Raw genomic sequence first — 21668 nt, forward strand, 5'->3', positions numbered from 1 at the left:
TTCTATTTTAATTTTATTTCTTACCAGAAACAAGTTATAGGAATCTCATAAATTGGACTTATCTGTAGTTTCCTGTTGGTTGGCTTTCTTTGCGTTGGTGTATTTTTTTTTGGTTTCGGACTTGTTAATGTATTTTTTTAAGGTTATTTTAAAGTTTCAAAACAGGCAACAACACAAAACAAACTAGTGTGTATTCCTTAACAATACTCTGCCATTTATATTTCAGAAGTAAGTTTAACAAAGAGATATAGAACTTAAAGGACTGCTCTATCATTTTGAGGGCACAGTAAAATAAGGGTCATAATCCAATCACCCAATCTAAGATGAAAAATGTATGATAAAAAGGCATGTATGCATTTGCACTCAACTGTCAACTCTTTAAACAAGGACTGAAGTCCCTGTTCCAATTGTATTGTGCAAAAAGTTTTTATTTTGCAATAACCTTGCTTGGCATTGAACTATTAAAAAAAGAATGTTTATTGCTAAATTATAATAATTTCACTGCTATTTCAGGCTAGTTACTAAGATTTTACAAGTGCTCTGGTGTATCTGGTTCATCTCCTGATTCCGGCACTGCTGTTGACTGTGTGTCCTAAAGTCCTTTTGCCATTTTGAAGAAGGTGGACGAGTGGAATGCTGGTGCTGTCCCCTCCTGCACATTTGATAAGATTGCGGAGACACTTGTGTGCGTGCAAGAAAAATCCAATGAGGTTAATTTGGTCAGAAAACTCAGATGATGGCAGCACCTTTGCTTCCATCCTTGCATTAATGCTGTGTCAAAATAATACAAAAGTTGTATCACAATATTAGACCCAGTGCAAGAAAATTACTTTCATAGCATCGTTACTGTAGTTCAGTATTAATAAACGCACTAATGCATTTTTATTTCATTAGGTTTGATTGATATTATCTTCAAATATTGAAAAAGTTAAACTGAATTATTTTATTCTGCGTAAAAGGTGTTCACTTTTTGACAACTGTGCTGCTGTCATAAAAGAGTGTTTTAAAGCTGCTTGAAACTGTATTTGAAGCTCATTTCCCCTCTTATGTTTATGAACATAGGAAACACATAATTTTACCATGATTAATTTTAACAAAAAATACTTCAATATTGTAAATGAAAGCAGCCGTGTGTGTATTACTTTTTTAGCATTGTTGGACGTTCACATCTGAATCATCTCTTTATCAGTAGTGTGCTCTTTTGTCCTCAGTGAGTGAAAGAGGCGGTCGCTCAGGTCACTCGTTTCCCAGCTGGAGTATGTCACAGGCAGCTCTGTGTACCTGGTGCCTTTGTTGACAGTCTGCGTTTTTCTGCAGTGTATATACCACTTCCAGAGCTTTTATTCCTGCCTTGCATGTGAAGCCAGGGTCAGAGCAGCAGAGCATGCTTCATTTCCCTCCACACTGCAACCCTGGGAAAATACTTCACACAGTCCCAATCTAATCTCGAGGATACTGGACTACAGAGAGAGGCTCAACCTTTACTTCAGAAAATGTCTCCTTGTGTGCGTGTTTGTGTTTATATGGCAGGGGTTTCGGAAGTGTGCTTAAAATACGAGCTGCACATTTTACTTCTGAATGAATTAACTATCTGGTAATTTTGTCTGAGCAGCAAAAACATGTGTCTGGGGGCTTGTACTTGGTCACTACGGAAACAGCCTTGGAATGCTCTTTTGTTCACAGATTAATTTAGTTTGATAAATCAGCTTTGCACAACTTAATTTTTAGAGACTTAAAAAAAACAACTGCCTGTTTATTTTGTTTATTGATTTAGTTCTCCATTTGGTTGTACTGCTTCTCTTTCTTTGTTTTTTAATGCTTGTGTACCCTTGCGTAGTTTAATTCTGTTCAATCAGCAGTGAGAGCAGCATATTTCTCAGCAGGGTAAAAACTTAAGTCAACCGTATATGTTGTTAAAGTGAGGTATGCAGCTAGTTATAACCCTATTGTGTTTAACAAATTGAATTAAAAATGCTGAAACAAAGGTTTTCCAGTTATTTTCTAGATCAGTTGAGTACTCAAACTTTTGCTTTGCTAAGACCAAAATGGTCCTATCTTTCTCCCTCAGTGGACTGAACTCTTTCACACATGGGTCAACCTTCGGATACTTCAAATTTAGGTTAGTATTTAGCGACCCCTTCCCCACCCCCTCGCCCGCTGATACACATTCACACTTCATATTTAAGGAAGCCTAGTGAGATTGTTCTGATGACTGGAAAATGTGAATGTAAATGCCACATAAATGTGAAAATGTTGAATAGTAAAAGGACATGATTCTACTAAAACCAAAAATGTGCATTGTCAGGCCTTGACTTAACTGAGGGTTACCTGACAATTTTATTTTAAAACATTTCCTCAGTACAGTATTATTTCTAAATTTCTGTTTGATGTTTGGTTCCATCTTGGGGTTCAGACCCATCATCAGGTTGACCATATAACACGTCAAAGGTTTTGGGTATGCATTATTGTATAACGGCTTCTAAAGGGACAGTACATACCCCTGCACAGATGTATATTGGCGCTGTGGCTTAGTTGGTTAAAGCGCCTGTCTAGTAAACAGGAAGTCCTGGGTTCAAATCCCACCGGTTCCTTTAATTCTTTTGGGCGGGGCGGTGGCTCTGTGGCTAAGGATCTGCACCTGTGACTGGAAGGTTGCCAGTTCAAATCCCGCAGCTGGCAGAGGAATCCTACTCTGTTGGGCCCCTGAGCAAGGCCCTTAACCCCAACTGCTCCAGGGGCGCCGTACAATGGCTGACCCTGCGCTCTGACCCCAAGCTTCTCTCCCTGTCTGTGTGTCTGTGTCTCATGGAGAAAAGCTGGGGTATGTGAAAAGATGAACTCCTAATGCAAGAATTGTATAGGGCTAATAAAGAAACATTAACACATTACATTATTATTTTCACAAATATACTCAATTACTTACCATATTTAATGTAAATTGTTAGCATCCATAAAATGTCTTTCTATGTGTCCTGTTCCCAAACAAATTTACTAAAGATACAAAGTTATACTGTATATTACAACTGTTAACAGCCATAGCCACAAATACAAGTGTTATTAGATGAGGCAGTTGCCAGGTTTTACTGTCAATCTACACACAGTTCTATTCTGAGCAATATTTCCATGAAGTCTGGACAATCTGAGTTTCCACATTGTGCAGGGACAGTCCATACATCAGAACGTTTTTTGTAAAGCTTTAATTCGACAGTCTCCAATTACCATTGTGGGGAAGTGAAGGTTGGTTTTAGTTTCTATTTAAATTAAGGGTATGAGTTACATACAGTATATCTTGATGTACAGTATATCTAACAGTCACTCCAGCTCAGAAATACACAATGCCTTAAATGTACATAGAAGTTTACCATTCTTAGAATCTATCTGACTGCTGTTATTTCTAAAGACAAATATTAAATGATTTCCTTATTGTTGACATTAAACATGTTAAACTTGTACTTTTATCTTTCAATCACAACAGTGTCTTTGCATTTTTCTTGCTGGAGTGTTTGGTAGTGTTTTGTTACTTAGGTGTTTGTTACTGGTAATATGCCACAACATGGTAGCTCATGTATATGTTGACCTGACTGCTGTCCTGGAACATTATCATCATCACAATACATAATATATATATATTATTACACTCCACTCAAAGCACTTGGGGACTGCCCTCCACCACTACCAATGTGCAGCACAGTATACTCACCACATATCAGCTATCACTGGGGAGGAGAACAGTGATGAAGTCGATTCATAGACGGAGATTATTAGGAGGCCATGATTGATGAAGGCCAATGGGAAATTTGGCCTCTTCTTGCAGCAATCTTGGCTTTTCAGGAGGTCTCCCATACTGGCCAGGCTCACTCCTGCTGAGCTTCAGTGGGTTGCTAGTTGTGAGTTGCAGGGTGGTGGCGGTGAAAAATCATGCCTAAATTTAGGTCAGCCTAGGACCGTCTTTACATTTTGGGAGAAAAGGTGGACCTGAAGAAGCACAGCACCGACTATTTTCATTTGTGAAAAGGGTCTTGGAGGGTATAGGAAACTCAAAATACTGATGGAGTGTAAATGTAACGGAAAATAATTGATTGTTTAAGGGTTTGAGATAGTTTTGAGTTTTTTCTCTTTTCATTAAATATATACACTATATTACAGTATAAACATTTATTTATATATAAACCACCTGGAAACAGTGTTTTGGCTTCCTCAGTCTCATTATGAATTGAAAGATAATGTATATACAGCTGTGTCAGGTAACAGGCTGCCCTGGACATTATTAATTGTATTTATTTTATCTTATTTGTTTTTGCAGAAGAAAGGCTAAAGGTCCATTTATAACAGATGAATGTGACGTGTTCTCCTGGTTGGCTGAGATGCATAAATGAGTGAATCTCTGTTTTGATGAGAGTGAATTCTGACTGGACAGTAATCCAGAATGTGTTCATGTTTAATTGGATAATTGTATACCAATTATGTTTCTGGCCTAACACTTTGATATACACTTTCTAATTAAGTGGGGATCATTGTGTTGGAAAAATGTCCAAGAGCAGAGCTATTATTACAATTGTGGCCCCAGTTTCAAAGTGACAGCTGGAAGAAAATAATTCTTGTATGATCCACATAGAAATACCATGTCACACATTATGCTTTGTGAACAGTCTTCTGATTGTTTATTCTATTGATTGAACCAAGTCAATGTATTCATGAAAATGATCTGGATGTTGGCAGACTTGGAAGAAGATGATAGCATTGATTTATTAACAATTCAAAAAATAGTTTGCAGACAAGTTACACAAGTAACATCAGTCAACGTTTGATTCAACATTTCAGAATTCCTTCTCAAGGTCCCTAAGTTTGATTACAGAATCGAATGCCCTTACAGAGGTTTACCATGGTAGACCAGGGTAAAAGTTCAGTAAAGTGAACATATGGTAAAGCCTTTAAAAATAAAAGTAATTTCCATGGTAACTGGTTTCAGCTTCAGTCCATATTTGTTAGGTGATGCGGTTGTGGCATTGCTGTGGTTGACTTGGATTGTCACGTTTCCTCTCGTGACTGAAGAGGCTGTGTGTGGTTTAATAGATCCTTCTGATAATGTCAAATCTGTAGTCATCTGTGGGCGAGAGTCCATAAGGGTGTGTCACTTTTTTTACACATGAAAACATGCAAAACACATAATATATGGCATTTGAGGCCACTAAACATATTTTATCAACTCAGATTATGTTCTACAAATGTTGGAGCATTTTTAAGGAATACAGTCCACAGCAGTGCCTTCTGATTCCCTGGGTGCAAAAAGATTTAACGAGTGTTGTTCATTAAAAAAAAGTCTACACAAACCACTTCATTGTTTTTTTTAGACTTAAAAATCACAGTCAAAGTCTCCATCCCAGCAAGCACTGTAGTAAGCACAGCACAAGTAATAGGTTTATTCCATGCTGGAAAGAGAAGAGAGAAAACACTAAATATTCACTCATTTTTTCATGTTGCAAATGTCACAAGAGGGTTAACGCCAACTGCAGGAGAGATTGGACTCTCACAGGTCACACGAGCCACTGATGTGTGGTCAAACAAGGATACTCTGGCTAACTTGAGCCCAACCATCCCTGCTGGTATTCAGCCCATTGTGTACTGTCACCCGGGGATTTGTGATACTGTATGTGCGTCATTGTGCACAACCTGTACACTACACAACTGTTTTTACGAGCTGTACCCATTACTTTATTTAAAATTGTGTGACATGTCTTGGTTAGGGTGGCATGGTGGTACAGGTGTTGGCATTGCTGCCTCACAGTGCTGGAGTCCTGGGTCCATTACCTGCATGGAGTTTATACTTTCTCCCCATGTTCATGTGCGTTAACACTGGTTCCCTAAGCAAAGACATACTGGTAGTTTAAAAGCCTGTTGGAAAAACTGGCCCTGGTGGAAAAGTGTCTGTTTCTGTGTGTGTGTGTGTGTGTGTGTGTGTGTGTGTGTGCCCTGTGATGAACTAGGTTCCTTTCCAAGGTGTATCCTGCCTTGCACCAGTTTCTTGCCTGGTACCAGGAAGATACAAACATGAACCTGGGGAGAACATGCAAACTCCACCATAGATATATACAGTGCCTTGCGAAAGTATTCGGCCCCCTTGAACTTTTCAACCTTTTGCCACATTTCAGGCTTCAAACATAAAGATATAAATTTTTTATTTTATGTGAAGAATCACCAACAAGTGGGACACAATTGTGAAGTGGAACGAAATCTATTGGATTTTTGAAACTTTTTTAACTAATAAAAAAATGAAAAGTGGGGCGTGCAAAATTATTCGGCCCCTTTACTTTCAGTGCAGCAAACTCACTCCAGAAGTTCAGCGAGGATCTCTGAATGATCCAATGTTGTCCTAAATGACTGATGGTGATAAATAGAATCCACCTGTGTGTAATCAAGTCTCTGTATAAATGCACCTGCTCTGTGATAGTCTCAAGGTCCTGTTGAAAGCGCAGAGAGCATCATGAAGACCAAGGAACACACCAGGCAGGTCCGTAATACTGTTGTGGAGAAGTTTAAAGCCGGATTTGGATACAAAAAGATTTCCCAAGCTTCAAACATCCCAAGGAGCACTGTGCAAGCGATCATCTTGAAATGAAAGGAGTATCAGACCACTGCAAATCTACCAAGACCTGGCCGTCCCTCTAAACTTTCAGCTCAGACAAGGAGAAGACTGATCAGAGATGCAGCCAAGAGGCCCATGATCACTCTGGATGAACTGCAGAGAACTACAGCTGAGGTGGGAGAGTCTGTCCATAGGACAACAATCAGTCTTACACTGCACAAATCTGGCCTTTATGGAAGAGTGGCAAGAAGAAAGCCATTTCTCAAAGATATCCATAAAAAGTCTCGTCTAAAGTTTGCCACAAGCCACCTGGGAGACACCCCAAACATGTGGAAGAAGGTGCTCTGGTCAGATGAAACCAAAATCGAACTTTTTGGCCACAATGCAAAACGATATGTTTGGCGTAAAAGCAACACAGCTCATCACCCTCAACACACCATCCCCACTGTCAAACATGGTGGTGGCAGCATCATGGTTTGGGCCTGCTTTTCTTCATTAGGGACAGGGAAGATGGTTAAAATTGAGGGGAAGATGGATGCAGCCAAATACAGGACCATTCTGGATGAAAACCTGTTGGAGTCTGCAAAAGACCTGAAACTGGGACGGAGATTTATCTTCCAACAAGACAATGATCCCAAACATACAGCAAAATCTACAAAGGAATGGTTCACAAATAAACGTATCCAGGTGTTTGAATGGCCAAGTCAAAGTCCAGACCTGAATCCAATCGAGAATCTGTGGAAAGAGCTGAAAACTGCTGTTCACAAACGCTCTCCATCCAACCTGACTGAGCTCGAGCTGTTTTGCAAGGAAGAATGGGCAAGAATTTCAGTCTCTCGATGTGCAAAACTGATAGAGACATACCCCAAGCGACTTGCAGCTGTAATCGCAGCAAAAGGTGGCTCTACAAAGTATTAACGCAAGGGGGCCGAATAATTTTGCACGCCCCACTTTTCATTTTTTTATTAGTTAAAAAAGTTTCAAAAATCCAATAGATTTCGTTCCACTTCACAATTGTGTCCCACTTGTTGGTGATTCTTCACATAAAATAAAAAAATTTATATCTTTATGTTTGAAGCCTGAAATGTGGCAAAAGGTTGAAAAGTTCAAGGGGGCCGAATACTTTCGCAAGGCACTGTATAAATAGCACCATAGGTATGGAATTGAACCCAGGGCCTAACAGCCCTGTGAGGCAGCAATGCTAAACACTGCACCACGGTGCCGCCCAGCTAGAAATCCTGAAAATGTTATTCCCCCCAGGTGGGCTCACTAGAACGGTGGTTCTAGAGAACAGGAAGGATGTGGAAGCTCTTTGAAATGGGTCTCCTTGCAATGGCTTCACAGCATTTGCAGCTCTTGAAGTGCGTACAGGGTCTTCCTCCTGCAGAAGGAAGGGGTGTGCAGCTTTTAAAGGAGTTCAAAAAAATACCAGAGTGGCCAAGTAGAAAAAATTGAAACCATTTTACCTGAAAAATGTTAAAGCCATGATTTACAATCTCGAGCTGTGATTATACTCCTTAAGTGTCCTTGAATTTGTGTTTTACTGCAATTAGTGCTACTTTTGAAGAATATAATTGATGAGCACATTTTCTATTTTGGAAATTAATGAGATTTCATAACATTTCAGGTTGGCAGGAGTTTTTTAGATTGCTTTTTTCTTACAGCATTTCACTTTATCACTGAAGTTCACTCTCTGGCCCGTCAGAAATAATATTTTTTGAAGACATTACGTAGTTTATTAGAGTGGGAAAGCCTTTTATCTCAGCAAGCACTGTAGTAATACGGTTGTACAAGTCATTGTCTACTATAAGCACAGCAAGTTTATTTAATGTGTGTAATAAAGAACATTTACAAGTCAGGTGTGTTTAGGCTGTGGAGGAGCCAAAGCCTGCAGTACCTCTCAGTACTTCACTTGCCAGCTGTACTTTTTCAACCAAACTTTCTCAAGAGTGTCGTCCTGCCTAGACTTCACAAAAACACTCACCTCCATGCTTTAGGAAGGCTTAAACAAAATTATAATGAATGCAAATCCCTAATCCTAACACAAATCTGGAGTTATAAACAATGTGCATTTCTCTCAGTTGTATTTCAAAGTTCTGTTCTGAGGTTATATGCCTTTCTTTATCTGGTAAATGTGGTTACATGGTTCACTTCTTTTCAAAATTTCCACAGCATAGCATCATTGGTGAAGTCTCTTTGTGTTGTGATAAATCACATTTATAGGAGTTGTGCTATTAAAACAGCCGTTGGGAGAAAAGGGCTAGTTTGCCACTCTGTGTGTTTCCCCTTGCTCTGTTTTTGTTTGTTTTGTGAATGAAGAGGACACCCCTGGCTCGATGGCCCTCTTGGTGACCTCAGCTTGAGAACAGAGCGCCTCTCAACTGGAGTCTCAGGGTGATGGTGTTTTAGCTGCAGGTCTGCTCACCACCCAGGAAGCAGGGCTCCTTGACAAGCCTTTGCCCCCTCTGGAATCACCTCGAAGCAGCCGGCAGCTCTGGTATGTTTTACCCTCATATGTTAGGACATGGGCTTCATTAATCTCTCTGCAGAGGAAACACAAAAGAAAACAAAAGACCTACACCACCACTAGTGCCACCCATGCATACACATACAGAACAAGACAAAACATGCAGACCCACATATATACATACACGCTCAGAGGGAGGGATTTATGATTTAACTCATAAGTACTATATGCATCCTTCTTAATGTCTATTTGACCTAAACAGGCTTGCTTCAACAAGATGTACTTCGAGCATGAATTCACACGCGATTTTTTTAGCTGTACTGTTATGAAACTCACACAAAATGTATTACAATCATAAAGGAATAAACATTGAGAAAAGCAAGGAACATTCTTAAAGGAATACGGAATAACTTTTTACAGTGCCTGGAGAAAGCCACCATTCTCTCAGCGGAAAGGAGTGAATTTCAAGATTATTATGTTGGAAAAGCCAATAGACTATCTTCGGTAATTAGACCCAAGCTCTGGTACGCATAGGAGCACTAATTGCTCCTCTTCTGTAGTTCAAAGAATTGCTCAGTGTATTGCAGTGATAGTCAGTGTAATTTAAAGCCACCTGATACTTGTCAGGCTAAGCTTCAGACTATTAAAATTACTGGTCAATTACAAACTATTCTCCTCCATAAAACACACAAATTAAGACATCTGCTTCTTTCCGTGAAAAACATGAATGGTTCTCTTCACAGTGCCTGTTTGCCATCACTGAGTTTCAGGGTCACAAATAATTCCAGCAACATGTTATTTTGTCAAAGTACGACTTGGAAATCATGGCGGACGAAAGCAGTGTTACCTTGAAAGGGAAGAGAAATACCCATCAGCTTCCCAGTTTTTTAATCCTGAAGGTTCCTTAACAAAATGACTACCTCCAGTAAAATCGAATAGACTTATTACTAGATGTAATCATTGAAACGGTGATGACTTTTCATTGTCTTTTCTCAGAAGAATCTGAGTTAATGTGAAAAAAAATTGCAACTTTTCTTTCACTGTAATGCTTGAATTGAAGTTGGTTCCTGTGACGTTACAGGATGAAAGCAACTGCTACAAGCGACTTCTCATAGCTTTTTGGACTTTGCATTGCTGCAAGCTGTCACTCCAAACATTGGAGGCTTTGTTTAAAACAAATCTGGATCTAAATAGTGGAAGATCTGGTTAAATTTCATTGCCAAAGAACAGAAGACAAAAATGACCTATAGGCTGTTTTAAATTACAGACGTTGTCTCAGCGTATTAAAAAAAAAGTATAAGTAAAAGAAGAGTTAATTGAGTGGTGATCTATGTTTCTTGAATTCTTAAACATTCATATCCTCAGACTGCCATCGCTGCTACTTTTTGGTCTGTCATTGCATTCCTGGAACTTTCAAATTAGAAGGTTTAAACACCCCAAAGATATTAAAATACAGTATGCCATATAAATTGGGGGAAAAAAAGAGATACGTACTGTATACAGTAAACTCATGAGGTTTGCTGGTCTCTAGCACAGTCAATTAGGAATGTAAGTCATGTCTTCTCTCAGATAAAGCTGGTGATCTCATTTTGTCTCCACAACCTTGCTAAGTATTTATTTTAATAACCAAGAGGAATTGAGCCATCCATGGCTGCTCTCCAGATTATGCAATTCAACTGTAATCACTTCAAAAGCTATTTCAGAGACTGAAAGGCCAGAACAGTGCTGCAATATTGCTGGATTTGTTTGCCAGAAATTTGTAATATGGAATATATTATATCTAAATATGATATGAATATATCATGGAACAAAGGGTTAGCGCAAAGATTGCATATTTCATGCATAGGCTGAATCTGATTTTCACATTTTACTTCTATTCCTCTGCGTATTTGCAGCATGAACCAAAAGAATTAAGGCTTTAAAAGTACGTGCCTAAAATGTTTAGAGAATAAATCATGAGAGGTAATATTTATCAATAATACACAAGACAAGTGTGTGATATTTGCAAACGCCATTATACAGACCTTAGAAACCTGAGGAAATGTGTTTCTTGTCACGTGTAGAAGGTTTATCAGCTGAAACGTCAAACCTCTGCTTGTTCCTCTTTTTTTTATTCTAGATGTACTTTATTCAAGAAGGGACAAAATGATTTGTAAAACATGGAGGTGCTCTTTGGTTTTCTTCCAGTGAGCTGTCAAAGTTTCTAACTGTGTACGTTTTTTTTCGAATAAACTATTCTTTCGACAGCACTGTTCTTTCATTACCTTCTCTTCTTCTTTCTTGACTGACCTGATCTTTATTTTCTTCTTGCAGGACAGCTTCCCGCCAATCGAAATCTTTTATTTTTTAATATTTTTGTGCATTTTAATTGAGGTGATGAGGGTGAAGGATATCCAAGTGAAACATTGCAGACCCGGATCTCTACCAGTCCTTTCACCATCTGAAGGCACTAGAACATAAAAAATCTGGAGGCTACAGCTGTCTGACTTGTTTTTAACAAAACTATCAGGAAGTGAATAGAGTGATCTATGCTTCTCAAGCAGGTCACATATGGCCTAAACAAGAACTCCCCCCCCCCAGTACTAGAAATTAAAAAAAGGCTTTTTCATTCAATAACATCCCTCCAAACTATTTGTGTACAAATCTACGTAGCTTACATGCAGTTTCCAAAGTGTTTAAAATGTCCTTCTTCAATTGTAGAGTTTGACAGCAGAATTATGGCATTAAACAAGTCTAGATTCTGCATTAAAGTGACCAGTACATGTTCTACTTGTGTGCAACCCAGGCTACGTTGTGTAAGAATCTACTGCACTATTGTTATGCACTAAGCTGTAGGTTTAAGGCTAATAAATGCTTTTCCATTAACAGAAACAGTAATCAGATATGCAGGGGTTCCAAGTCAATGGGTTTAGGGATCCTACCATTGTTGTTTTTTTTCCCATGTTAGTTTTCAATTATGTACTTGAACCTCTAATCCAAGTACTAAAAGCTTAATTTTGAAGTCTTTGTTTTCAGCTTTTATGTGTGTTTGACTTTCTCTTTTTAATTAACACATCTTGTATGCAACTCGAGTACCTGATAATTAGAAAAGGTTCCATTTAAGGTACTGATTAGTTCAATCGAGGGTGCAATTAAGTACTGTAACACAGAGCTTGTCTGGACAAAGCGCTGAAATATTTTGTCTCTTGAACAAAAACATGATCAAGTGAGTGTTGAGTTTCCTCAGTAATATCACTCAGGGATATATCGAGACTGTCGATTTTTAGTTGGCTTGTGATCTGGTTCATTTTCTAAAAGCCAGGCCTTAGAGCTGACCTCCAAATTTAATATTGCAAAGTGTCTGTAATCACCAAAGCAAACAGGCACTAGAGCTTATTTAGTTATTTTCCTTTATTTTGTAGCTTACAGTACCGCATAATACAGACTGCAGGTTAAGTAATTGCTTAAACAAAGGTGTAGGACTGGCCATTGTGCCCAGACAAATGTCAGGGATCATATTCATTTTTTTTAAATGAAATCATTGTCCCTTACAACAATTGGTAAATTAACTGTTATTAAACCAGCTTGATAATATTCTTCTCACTTCCTTCTACACCAGTATAGAGACCATGACCTGACCCATGTACAAAAAAAGTGGAAGAAGATCTAGGAAATGAGAGGCAATTGATCATAAAGCAGCAGATGTATGGAAAATTAATCCATACATTTCTTACTGATTCATTAAGGTACTTCAAGAACTTGCTGGAAGAAGCTCTGGGAATTATTACCTTCAGGCCTTCAAGGGTGGTTTATGGGCCTCTTATTTATCAACCATTAAGATCTATGTTCTGGTCATTCAGTTGTCGAAAAAGATATTTGAATTAAGGGCTGTAAAACTGACACTAGGTATATAGAACATCCCTATACAGTCTTTCTAAAGTAACATTTTATATCTAGAGGATTTGAGCTGACTGAGATATGTGATGCTGATCATTTTCCATAAAAATTAGGGCACATGCATCCATTATCAGGAAACCATTTATTCCCAAGTCTATCCCATAAGCATAAGATACAAAGTGGGTCAACACCCTGTGTTGCACATCTGCCCTTCAAAGTAATCAGTATATACAAGCAGAATGGTTTAGCACTCAAACTCTAAAGATAGAGCACAAGCTGTTATGCACACAATTAAAGATACAATTAAACTGCCCGCTTTTAATATTAGAATGTATTTCTTTTACTGGCTGTGCATTACCTACTGCATTGCGCTCAGTAGCCAAAATATTAGTAACCCCAGTTTGGAATTGGGATTGTTCTTGACAGGAAGGGTCTGAGAGGGCATTTCCCTAGGAGGGAGCTTTCTAGGTTTTCTACCAATAAGTAGATTCTGTGTTTTTATTTCAACCTCCATTAAGAACATCACCCATTCATTATTTTCTTTACTTCTCATTGTCCTCACCTGCCGTCTCGATCAGAGCTGCAGACCAGGTCAAGGTTGAGCTGAGTGAGATCAGCAGGGGAACTTACAGCTGTCTGTGTTTGTCATTTCATCTTTACTAAATTCACTTTCTATGGGCCTTTCAGGGTAATACATGGTTACATGGCTGACATGAGAAACCTAATTCAGTATTCTGTATAATGCTGAAATTGGGTCTAAACTAATTAAATGGACAGAAATATGAAGTATGCTATAAACAGGCAAACATCTGTATAGGGATGACATACTGTAGAAGCTACTTTGAAGAGGTAAATGTATGTATTGATTTAATGGAAAAATGTTCTGAAGTATTTATTTCTTCTGTTGTATTTTTCTTTTGTGTTTTTTTTTGGTTAAAAAGGAAAATAGCACAAGTTGAATTGATAGTAAGCTGATACCATTCATCATGCTAATCCTGGATAAATTTATCCCTATAGTTCCATAGTGTCTGATACTTTGATTTTAGTACAAAATATTTAGTGGTGTTTTTTCTAATTAAAACTGTTGTAAAAATGCCTGTCTTTATTAGTTTTAAGAATGGTTTAGGAAACCATGTAAAAGCCTTTGGTTGATCAGACTTTCTATTTAAATTAGATGGATATGTGTTTATGATAGTGCTGGTTAAAATACGGGCTGTGTAAGGATAATTAATAATCAAATTATGAGTATAAAAGCCTTTCATTTCAGTATTCAATAGTCACGTGACAAGAAACAAGTACGGCTGATTTTTATGCTTTGACTACTAAATATTGTAACTTGGCAAGGTGATCTTTGATTCACTGTGAACAAGAAAACATTCTTTAGGCTGTCCTGAGTGAAACATTATCCAACTCTGCTGTTGCCATCAATGCTGCACTGGAGGCAGGTGCATCAATAATCATTCCGCTTTTGAAGTCACATTAGCCAAGCACAGCACACTGAGGCAAAGGCACGGGCTGCTATTATATTATAGGAGGCATGAGACATATTTCTTTTTGGGGATATTCTCATTACTTTGGACATGTTGGATCACGTCTTTTACCATTCTCTAATATTTTGGTAGGGCAGAGAAAGACTGAAAAATCACATACAGTAACTTGTAGTGACTTAATTTTGTAATTGAGTTGCTACGGTGCACCAAACAAACAGTTGACATCGCCAGAAAAACATGCATGTTAATAAAACAGCAGCAAACCACCTCATCACTCCTTGGGTGGTGGAGCCTGCTGGTACCCTGCCAACTCTTTAGGATGTCACTGCTGTTCGCTTGCTTCCACTTAGCTCTCCAGACTTTTCCCTGGCTTCCTTTCAAAATAAATCTTGGAAAGAACACAGAAAACGCATTCTTTCAGGATCCCTGTAAGCTCCATTGTAACACGGAGTCAGTGCCAAAAGTTCTGGAGACTTACACACTTAAAGGGTTTTCTTTTACATTCAAACTTCTAAATATAACCTTATGTCGCTAGAAAGACGTATGATAAAATAGGATGTCACCCTCGACTGAAAAAAAGCTGCAGGAGCCAAAATGATTTTGTTCTAAAGCTACAAGCAAGACTCTTAAGCCTGGGAATGTGGGTGTCTGTGCAGACAGGCCTTTGAACAGCAGGGCTAAGCAAAGAAGGAAAGCACAAGGGCTGCTGTGAGTGTCTTGGTGCTGCTAGAAAAGAAACAATTAGACAGAAAAAAACAACCTTGTAAGGTCAAAATATACCCACCACTTTTGCCTTGTAGTTGCCTTCATCCCTTTTCTCAGACATTACACTTGAACTTGAACTTGGCAGGGGTTTTGCTTGAGAAAGAAAAGTGCTGCATCTGAAATGTCCCAATGAGAGAAATCCTTTGAAAAAAAAAAAGAAACTTTAAGGAAGAATCCATAGCCTTTAATATGTGCAAATGAAATGTGCAACATTCTGAAAATCCTAATGTTTTTTTTTTTCCAGTATTTGATCCTTAAAAATAATCTTTACATTTTATCCATCCATCCATTTTCTACCGTACATACCGTACAGGGTCTCAGGGGAGCCCAAGCTGATCCCGGCAAGCGACAGACCCAAGGCAGGATTCTCCCTGGAGGGGAAGCCAGTCCCTCGCAGGGCACGAACACAGACAAGCGCACACACACTCGCACCAGGGCCAGTTTTCCCAGGAGTCAATTAACCTACTGGTATGTCTTTGAACTGTGGGAGAAGAGCGGGACACCGAAAGGAAGCCCAAGTGAACATACTGTATATCCCAGGGGCCCAGTGCTGTGAGACCACTAACCACTGTGCAGCACTGCCTCTTCACATTTAATTTTAAATGTAATTATTTTTTAGGTATAAGCTAAGAATAAGAAGAAAAACATCATGTTACTTGCTATCGGATTTCCCTTGCTACTTCTTCTGTGCTCTAGGGGGCTCTGTTAGCAACAAAACATCTTCATTCGAGACCAGTGCTGAAATTTACGCCTGCCCATAAACAATCTGCTATGTACGCTACTGTGTTAAAGGGTTTTGACATCTTATTTATAGTAACAATATATGGTTGTTATGGGCATTTTACTCAAAGGAATTGCTAGTGTTACTATTATTACAGCAACTTTGATTTGTTTCATTGCTCAGAACAGGTTGTAAGAAATCAAGCTTATCATTTAGCATTCATTATTATTTATTATTTCATTATTAGCATTATTATTCATTATTATTTAAAGTCATTAGAATCTTAAAAATCTAGATCACACCAAGCTAAAGTGTATATGAATCACCAATATAAAGCGTTGTAGTAGCTAATCCATCACATAACCTCTAATCGAGTCATTGCCAGGTGTTCCCTAATCATTATTTGCTATATCAAATACAGATTTATTAGTGTTAAGTTTTAGCTTAAAATTATTCAGATTTTATGAGAAATCATTATAGATCACAACAGAATTGTATTTATGTAAAAAAAAACACTGAATGAAAAGAATTAGAAAACTACACTTCAAAATGTCTTTTTCTCAGCAATGTAAATACAATTATTCTTCCCAAGACCGATTTTAATAAATATAATCTAATAAATAAACTCTAGTCTCTCTTACTACATTTTGCTTTATAGTTGTAAGTGTCTGCTTCTACAATCAATCAAATCAAATATCTCTCAGCAAAAATAGCACATACAGTAAAAACATGAAATGTAACATTTATATCCAAAGTTGTGATTTTATTAAAAAAGCTTGTACATAGAAAGCGTCACTCTTCTCTCTATTTTTGTTTTTCTAAAAGCAAAATCATCTCCATTGCCTATAGGCAGAATTGAAACCAAAATGCAGATTAGTGCTTCATTTAGAAAATATTTTTGAACATAAGAAACAAAAAGTCTCATTGTAACTGAGACCTATACATTGAAGAACCATACAGCGACTATTACTGTTGGTCACTGTTTATATAATTTTCAGTCTGTCCATCCATCCATTATCTAACCACTTCATCCAATTTAGGGTCATGGGGAGCCAGAGCTTATCCCAGCAAAGTGGAATTTATCCTGTACAGGACACCAGTCCATCACAGGGCAGACAGACGCAGACACCACCAGCTCACAACAGACCCAATTAACCAACCAGGGTGTCTTTGGACTGTGGGAGAATATACAGTAGGAGCACCTGGATGGAACCCACACAAACATGGGGGAAGCATGCAAACGTCACACAGATAACACCCAAAGAATTGAACCCAGGATCCCAGGGCTGCAAGATAGTAGTGCTACCCACTGCGCCACCCTGTCCATTCCTAATTCACTTTCCTTGTTTGTCTCCTCTGCTCTGTCCTTGACCCTTGAGCACAGGCTGTTGTGAGATGTTTGCTGATTGTCATGAGGCATCTGACTGAGAGCAGTCCTTAACTGAAGACATTACTATGTGTGACAAGAGCAGCTCTCCCCACCCCAGCCGGAAATCGATCCTGGTTGCTTTCAGGCTCCAAGCATGCACAGTGCCACTCCCTGAATTGTGGATAACTCCACCAAATATGCCACCATAATACTGTGGTCTCTGCAGCACTAGAGTTTTACACTGTCTAGCTTTCCCAGGGGGTGACATCCCTCTGTAACTCGGTCGGCACACTGAGCCCTGTTACGTACATGAAGTTCAGCTTTCAAAAATGGGGATAAAAGTGTAATTTCATTTCGAATTTACACATTCCTGTTTTATTCACTGTGGTTGAACCAACACTTGAACAAACTGCATCTGGGAGTTTTTCTGGATGTTTTAAAATTGTTTATAAACCTAGATTAATGTCTGCATTCAAACAGCCAGCAGTTGGATAGCCAGTGTATAAAGTACTTCTGAAGTGGTGGCAAAGTGTCTACTATTATGACATCTTTCATGCTTCAGAAAAAATCTGGGCTTGGAGTGACCATCCCTGATTGCTGCTTTATTCCTTTTTTGGTGATCGATGGTGATCACCATCAAGTCATCAAAGTTATTGTCTTAAATTTTCTTGAATGAAAAGTAGCATGAATTACTTCACGATAGGAGCATATACCTTACCCCTGTACAGATTGCAGGGTATCTGAATAGATTTTCACAGAGGTAATGTACCTACTGCTGTCTATATCAATAATCATCCATTAATTTTTCAGCTGCTTTATCTGGTTTATACAGCAAGGCAGAATACACCTGAATGACATGCTGTTCCATCACGGGACACACCCTGACACAAACACACACCAGGGCCAATTTTTCCCAGAAGCCAATTAACCGACAGTCTTTGGACTGTGGGAGAAAACTGACGCTAATATGTGGAGAACATACACACTCAGCACAGTACACCAATAACCATCAATATTTATTTTTCAATTATAGTTTTTTTAGATTTTTGAAAAAGATTCAATTAAATTTCCTTTTTCACAGCATTAAACATTGGCAAGTTTTCAGCTACTCATTGGGTACATTAAGTAACATTTGTACCTTAGTATGTATAGTACAGCTCATCCACAAAGACTTAAAACTATAGATTTGTAATTCAGTGGATGAAAGTACAAACCTGAAAGTGATTACATCACATCTTCGACTGTAACCAGCTCGCATGAGACTCAGAATAACCCTTGTTGGGACAATTGACACTATGGAGTTCATATTCAGTGAGAAGAAATTTCACTGATTTGTTTGTATTTGTAGTGTCACTAAAACTTCTGAAAGAAAAAAGAGGGAGTGGCTTCTCCAGAATGTCAAATCCCTTGTGTAGATCACAAAATCCCTGTGTATTTTAGTTTACTGTTATCCTTTCCACTAGTACTTCCATACTACCACAGAGAGTAATGATGTTCACCTCTTTTACTCACAGCAGAGCATAATAATTTTATTTTATTGGAAATTACACAGCTTGAAATTTGTCACATTCTGCATACAAAATACTAGAGTATAGGTGAAGGAGGGAATATGGCAATCTTTGTATTCTTTCCTTCTTCAGTCTTTTAAGAGTGACAGGAACGTGGCAGTTTACTCAAAAACGTTAATCAGAATAAGAACAGGGAGGTGATTGAGTTTCTTTTCATCCAAAATTCAAACTTGAGTTGATTCTTTCGTCCTTTGAAACTCCCTGTTCTTTACTTTATGTTTAAGCATTATGGATAAAACTGAATTCAAAGGTTATTCATTTTCTTTTAGGAAAACTACAGCCATAAATAGACACTCTAGAGCCACGAAAGATTTAAACGTGCATTGTAAGGACTGGTTGTACAGGTGGGTTAATATTTGATATGTATCTACATTTGCATAAATACTTCTTACAGTTTCTTGAGCAATTGGATTGGAACTTTTTTTCCTTTTTCAGGTGTAAAAGTGTCAGCGCAGGAATAACTATTTGTTCTAAAAGGCATTTAACTGCCTCTTTGATTTTTTTACAACTATATATACGCTGTTTATGTATTTGTGGCACTGTTACTGGTCTCCTTAGTAGTTGGCTTTTCATTCAAACATTAGAATCCTTTAAGTACTATGAAAGAAAGATAATATATTGAAGGCTAAGGTCAATAGCACTAAAAAAAACTATGGAACTATTTCACAACATGAACCACACACAACCAGTACTGAGACAAATATATGTACAGTAATCACATATGCTAGTCTAAAAGGAGGTATCAGAACAAAATGATATATACAACATTGTACAGCACATTTATCCATTTATTTTTTAAACTGCTTTATCCAGTACAGTGTCGTAGGACAGGAAACTTGTTTAAAGTAGTATACATCTTGGACAGGACACCAGTCCATCACAGAGCATACAAAGACACAAGCACATACTCACACCAGGGCCAGCTTTACAGAAGCTAATTAACCTACCAGTAAGTCTTTGGAATGCTTGAGGAAACAGGAACACCCGGAGGAAACCCATGTGAACACAGGAAGAAGACAAACTCCACGCAGACAGTACCCCAGGTATTAAACCAAGGGACCCAACACTGCAAGGCGCCAATGAGAGTACCACATATATTAGTTAAAAGAAATCAGTTGGTTTCATTCCTCAGGATCATCCATAGTGAGATCTGCTTACACAATATCCTTCTCATCTGGTGTTGGTTTCTGGACACACTAATGCCTCAAAATAGCCCTGACAGAATTAACATAATAATTATATTAATAATTATAATTAATATAACTCTAGACCTTTGAGGCAGGTATGTCACAAGTCTCTGTCATCAGTGTCCCTCCTGATTGTGTAAGTGCTGAATGTTCTGAAGGATGTTCTTCATTGTTACATCATAATAATACATTTTTATTTGTGAAGGCTTTTCAAGAAACACAAAGCGCTGTACAATACCATCCACAATGCACAAAAAAAGAAGCAGAAAAATGTGAAAGAATAAGGGACAGCAAATTGACTTAGTGAAATCACAAGTATGATGAAATTTCCATTAACAGCTTGAGTAAAAAGGTATGTGTTTAAGTAAGTTTTAAAAATGCTAACATTTGCAAATGGATTTGGGCAATGTGTGATATAGACATATGTGTTGCTGCACCTAAGAAGGCAATATCTCTCATGATGTGTGCCTAGTCTCTGGCTAAGAAAGACAGAACTCAGGAGGCCACTCAGTGTGTTATACATGAGCAGTAGAACCCAGAAGTGTACTCTATGTTTCATAAGTAGTCTATACAATAAAAAGTATACAAGCTGATAAAGTTGGGACATTCTAAAGCCTGTTTAGTACCTTAGAAAGTAATCCAATAAGTAAGGTTAAAATGACTCACCATGCAGTGTTACACAGGTGGAGAAAGATCCTGATGATGCTTTTAACATGTATAAAAGTGAACAAGGTTTCACCACAGGATTTATTTCAGGACTATCAACAACTGTACTGAGTTCAACTGATGTTGGGAGCTTATTAGCAAAACCCTAGTCTGTTTACATTTTAGCTTCAAAGAGTTCTGTTGTATCCATATCATAACACCGGACTGACACACGTAGAGCACAGAAACTCCAGCTGTAGCCTGATAGAGCTGAGAACAAAAAGCAAAGACAATAGCTTCGAATATGGATGTCATTACAGAGTCAAGGACAAAAGAAGCAGGTCTTAAGACACAGACTGAGTTGCGGTTCAGTTAAACAGCTTTAACAACAATAAAATGAGAAAATCTTGAGGTGTAGTTGTCAGGACTGTAGGATCCGAGGCCGGTAAATGATTATTAATGATATGTATTTTGTTGTCCATGAATTGCACAAATGTATTACACTGTTCAGTAGAGGGAGGAAAGCAGACTCTTTGGCTGGTTGAAGAATTTTAATGATGGTGGAGGAAAGGATTGCAGGGCAACTGGGACCAGTTTCTATGGTATAAATGAAGTAAATGCTCTCTTAGTCCTTATAGAGAGGATCTGGAACCTCCTCCCAGAGGGTAGAGGAGTGGATGAGAGGGGTCATTTGAGGTTTATGTGCAAGATTCATAATATGTTGCTCTGTTAGATATGTAATTGAGTTCGAGGATGTGCTGGTTACGCTGGATGCGCTGGAACCATCCATATTGTTGTAAGTTATTTTGCACTACAGTGCTAAACTTGCCTAAAATGGGAGTTAGGTAATTCTGAATAAACAGAAAGACTTCGTCATCCCCGTTTCCCATTTCTATGTGTTTTGAATTCCATTGCTACATTCCCTGAAGATTAAAGACATAGGATACCAAAATCTGATTCTGAAAATCTGACCTCAAAGACCTTGTATGACAATCCA

At 38.2% G+C, this 21668-nt stretch overlaps 1 long non-coding RNA gene across 2 annotated transcripts; it reads right to left on the reverse strand.

The window, feature by feature from the left end:
* Positions 1–4668: 4668 nt before the first annotated feature.
* LOC107078039 (uncharacterized) lies at positions 4669–20112 on the reverse strand. Of its 2 annotated transcripts, XR_001479019.2 has the most exons (4): positions 19787–20112; positions 15201–15322; positions 9009–9126; positions 4669–5104 (listed from the first exon to the last, which is right to left on the reverse strand). It is a non-coding gene; the product is annotated as an uncharacterized lncRNA (long non-coding RNA). The 2 variants fall into 2 exon arrangements; XR_001479018.2 differs by lacking the exons at positions 4669–5104; positions 9009–9126 and adding an exon at positions 14701–14804 and having other exon boundaries at positions 19787–20093.
* Positions 20113–21668: the final 1556 nt, after the last annotated feature.

Source organism: Lepisosteus oculatus, chromosome 7, assembly GCF_040954835.1.
Source record: "Lepisosteus oculatus isolate fLepOcu1 chromosome 7, fLepOcu1.hap2, whole genome shotgun sequence".
In the NCBI taxonomy this organism is placed as follows: domain Eukaryota; kingdom Metazoa; phylum Chordata; class Actinopteri; order Semionotiformes; family Lepisosteidae; genus Lepisosteus; species Lepisosteus oculatus.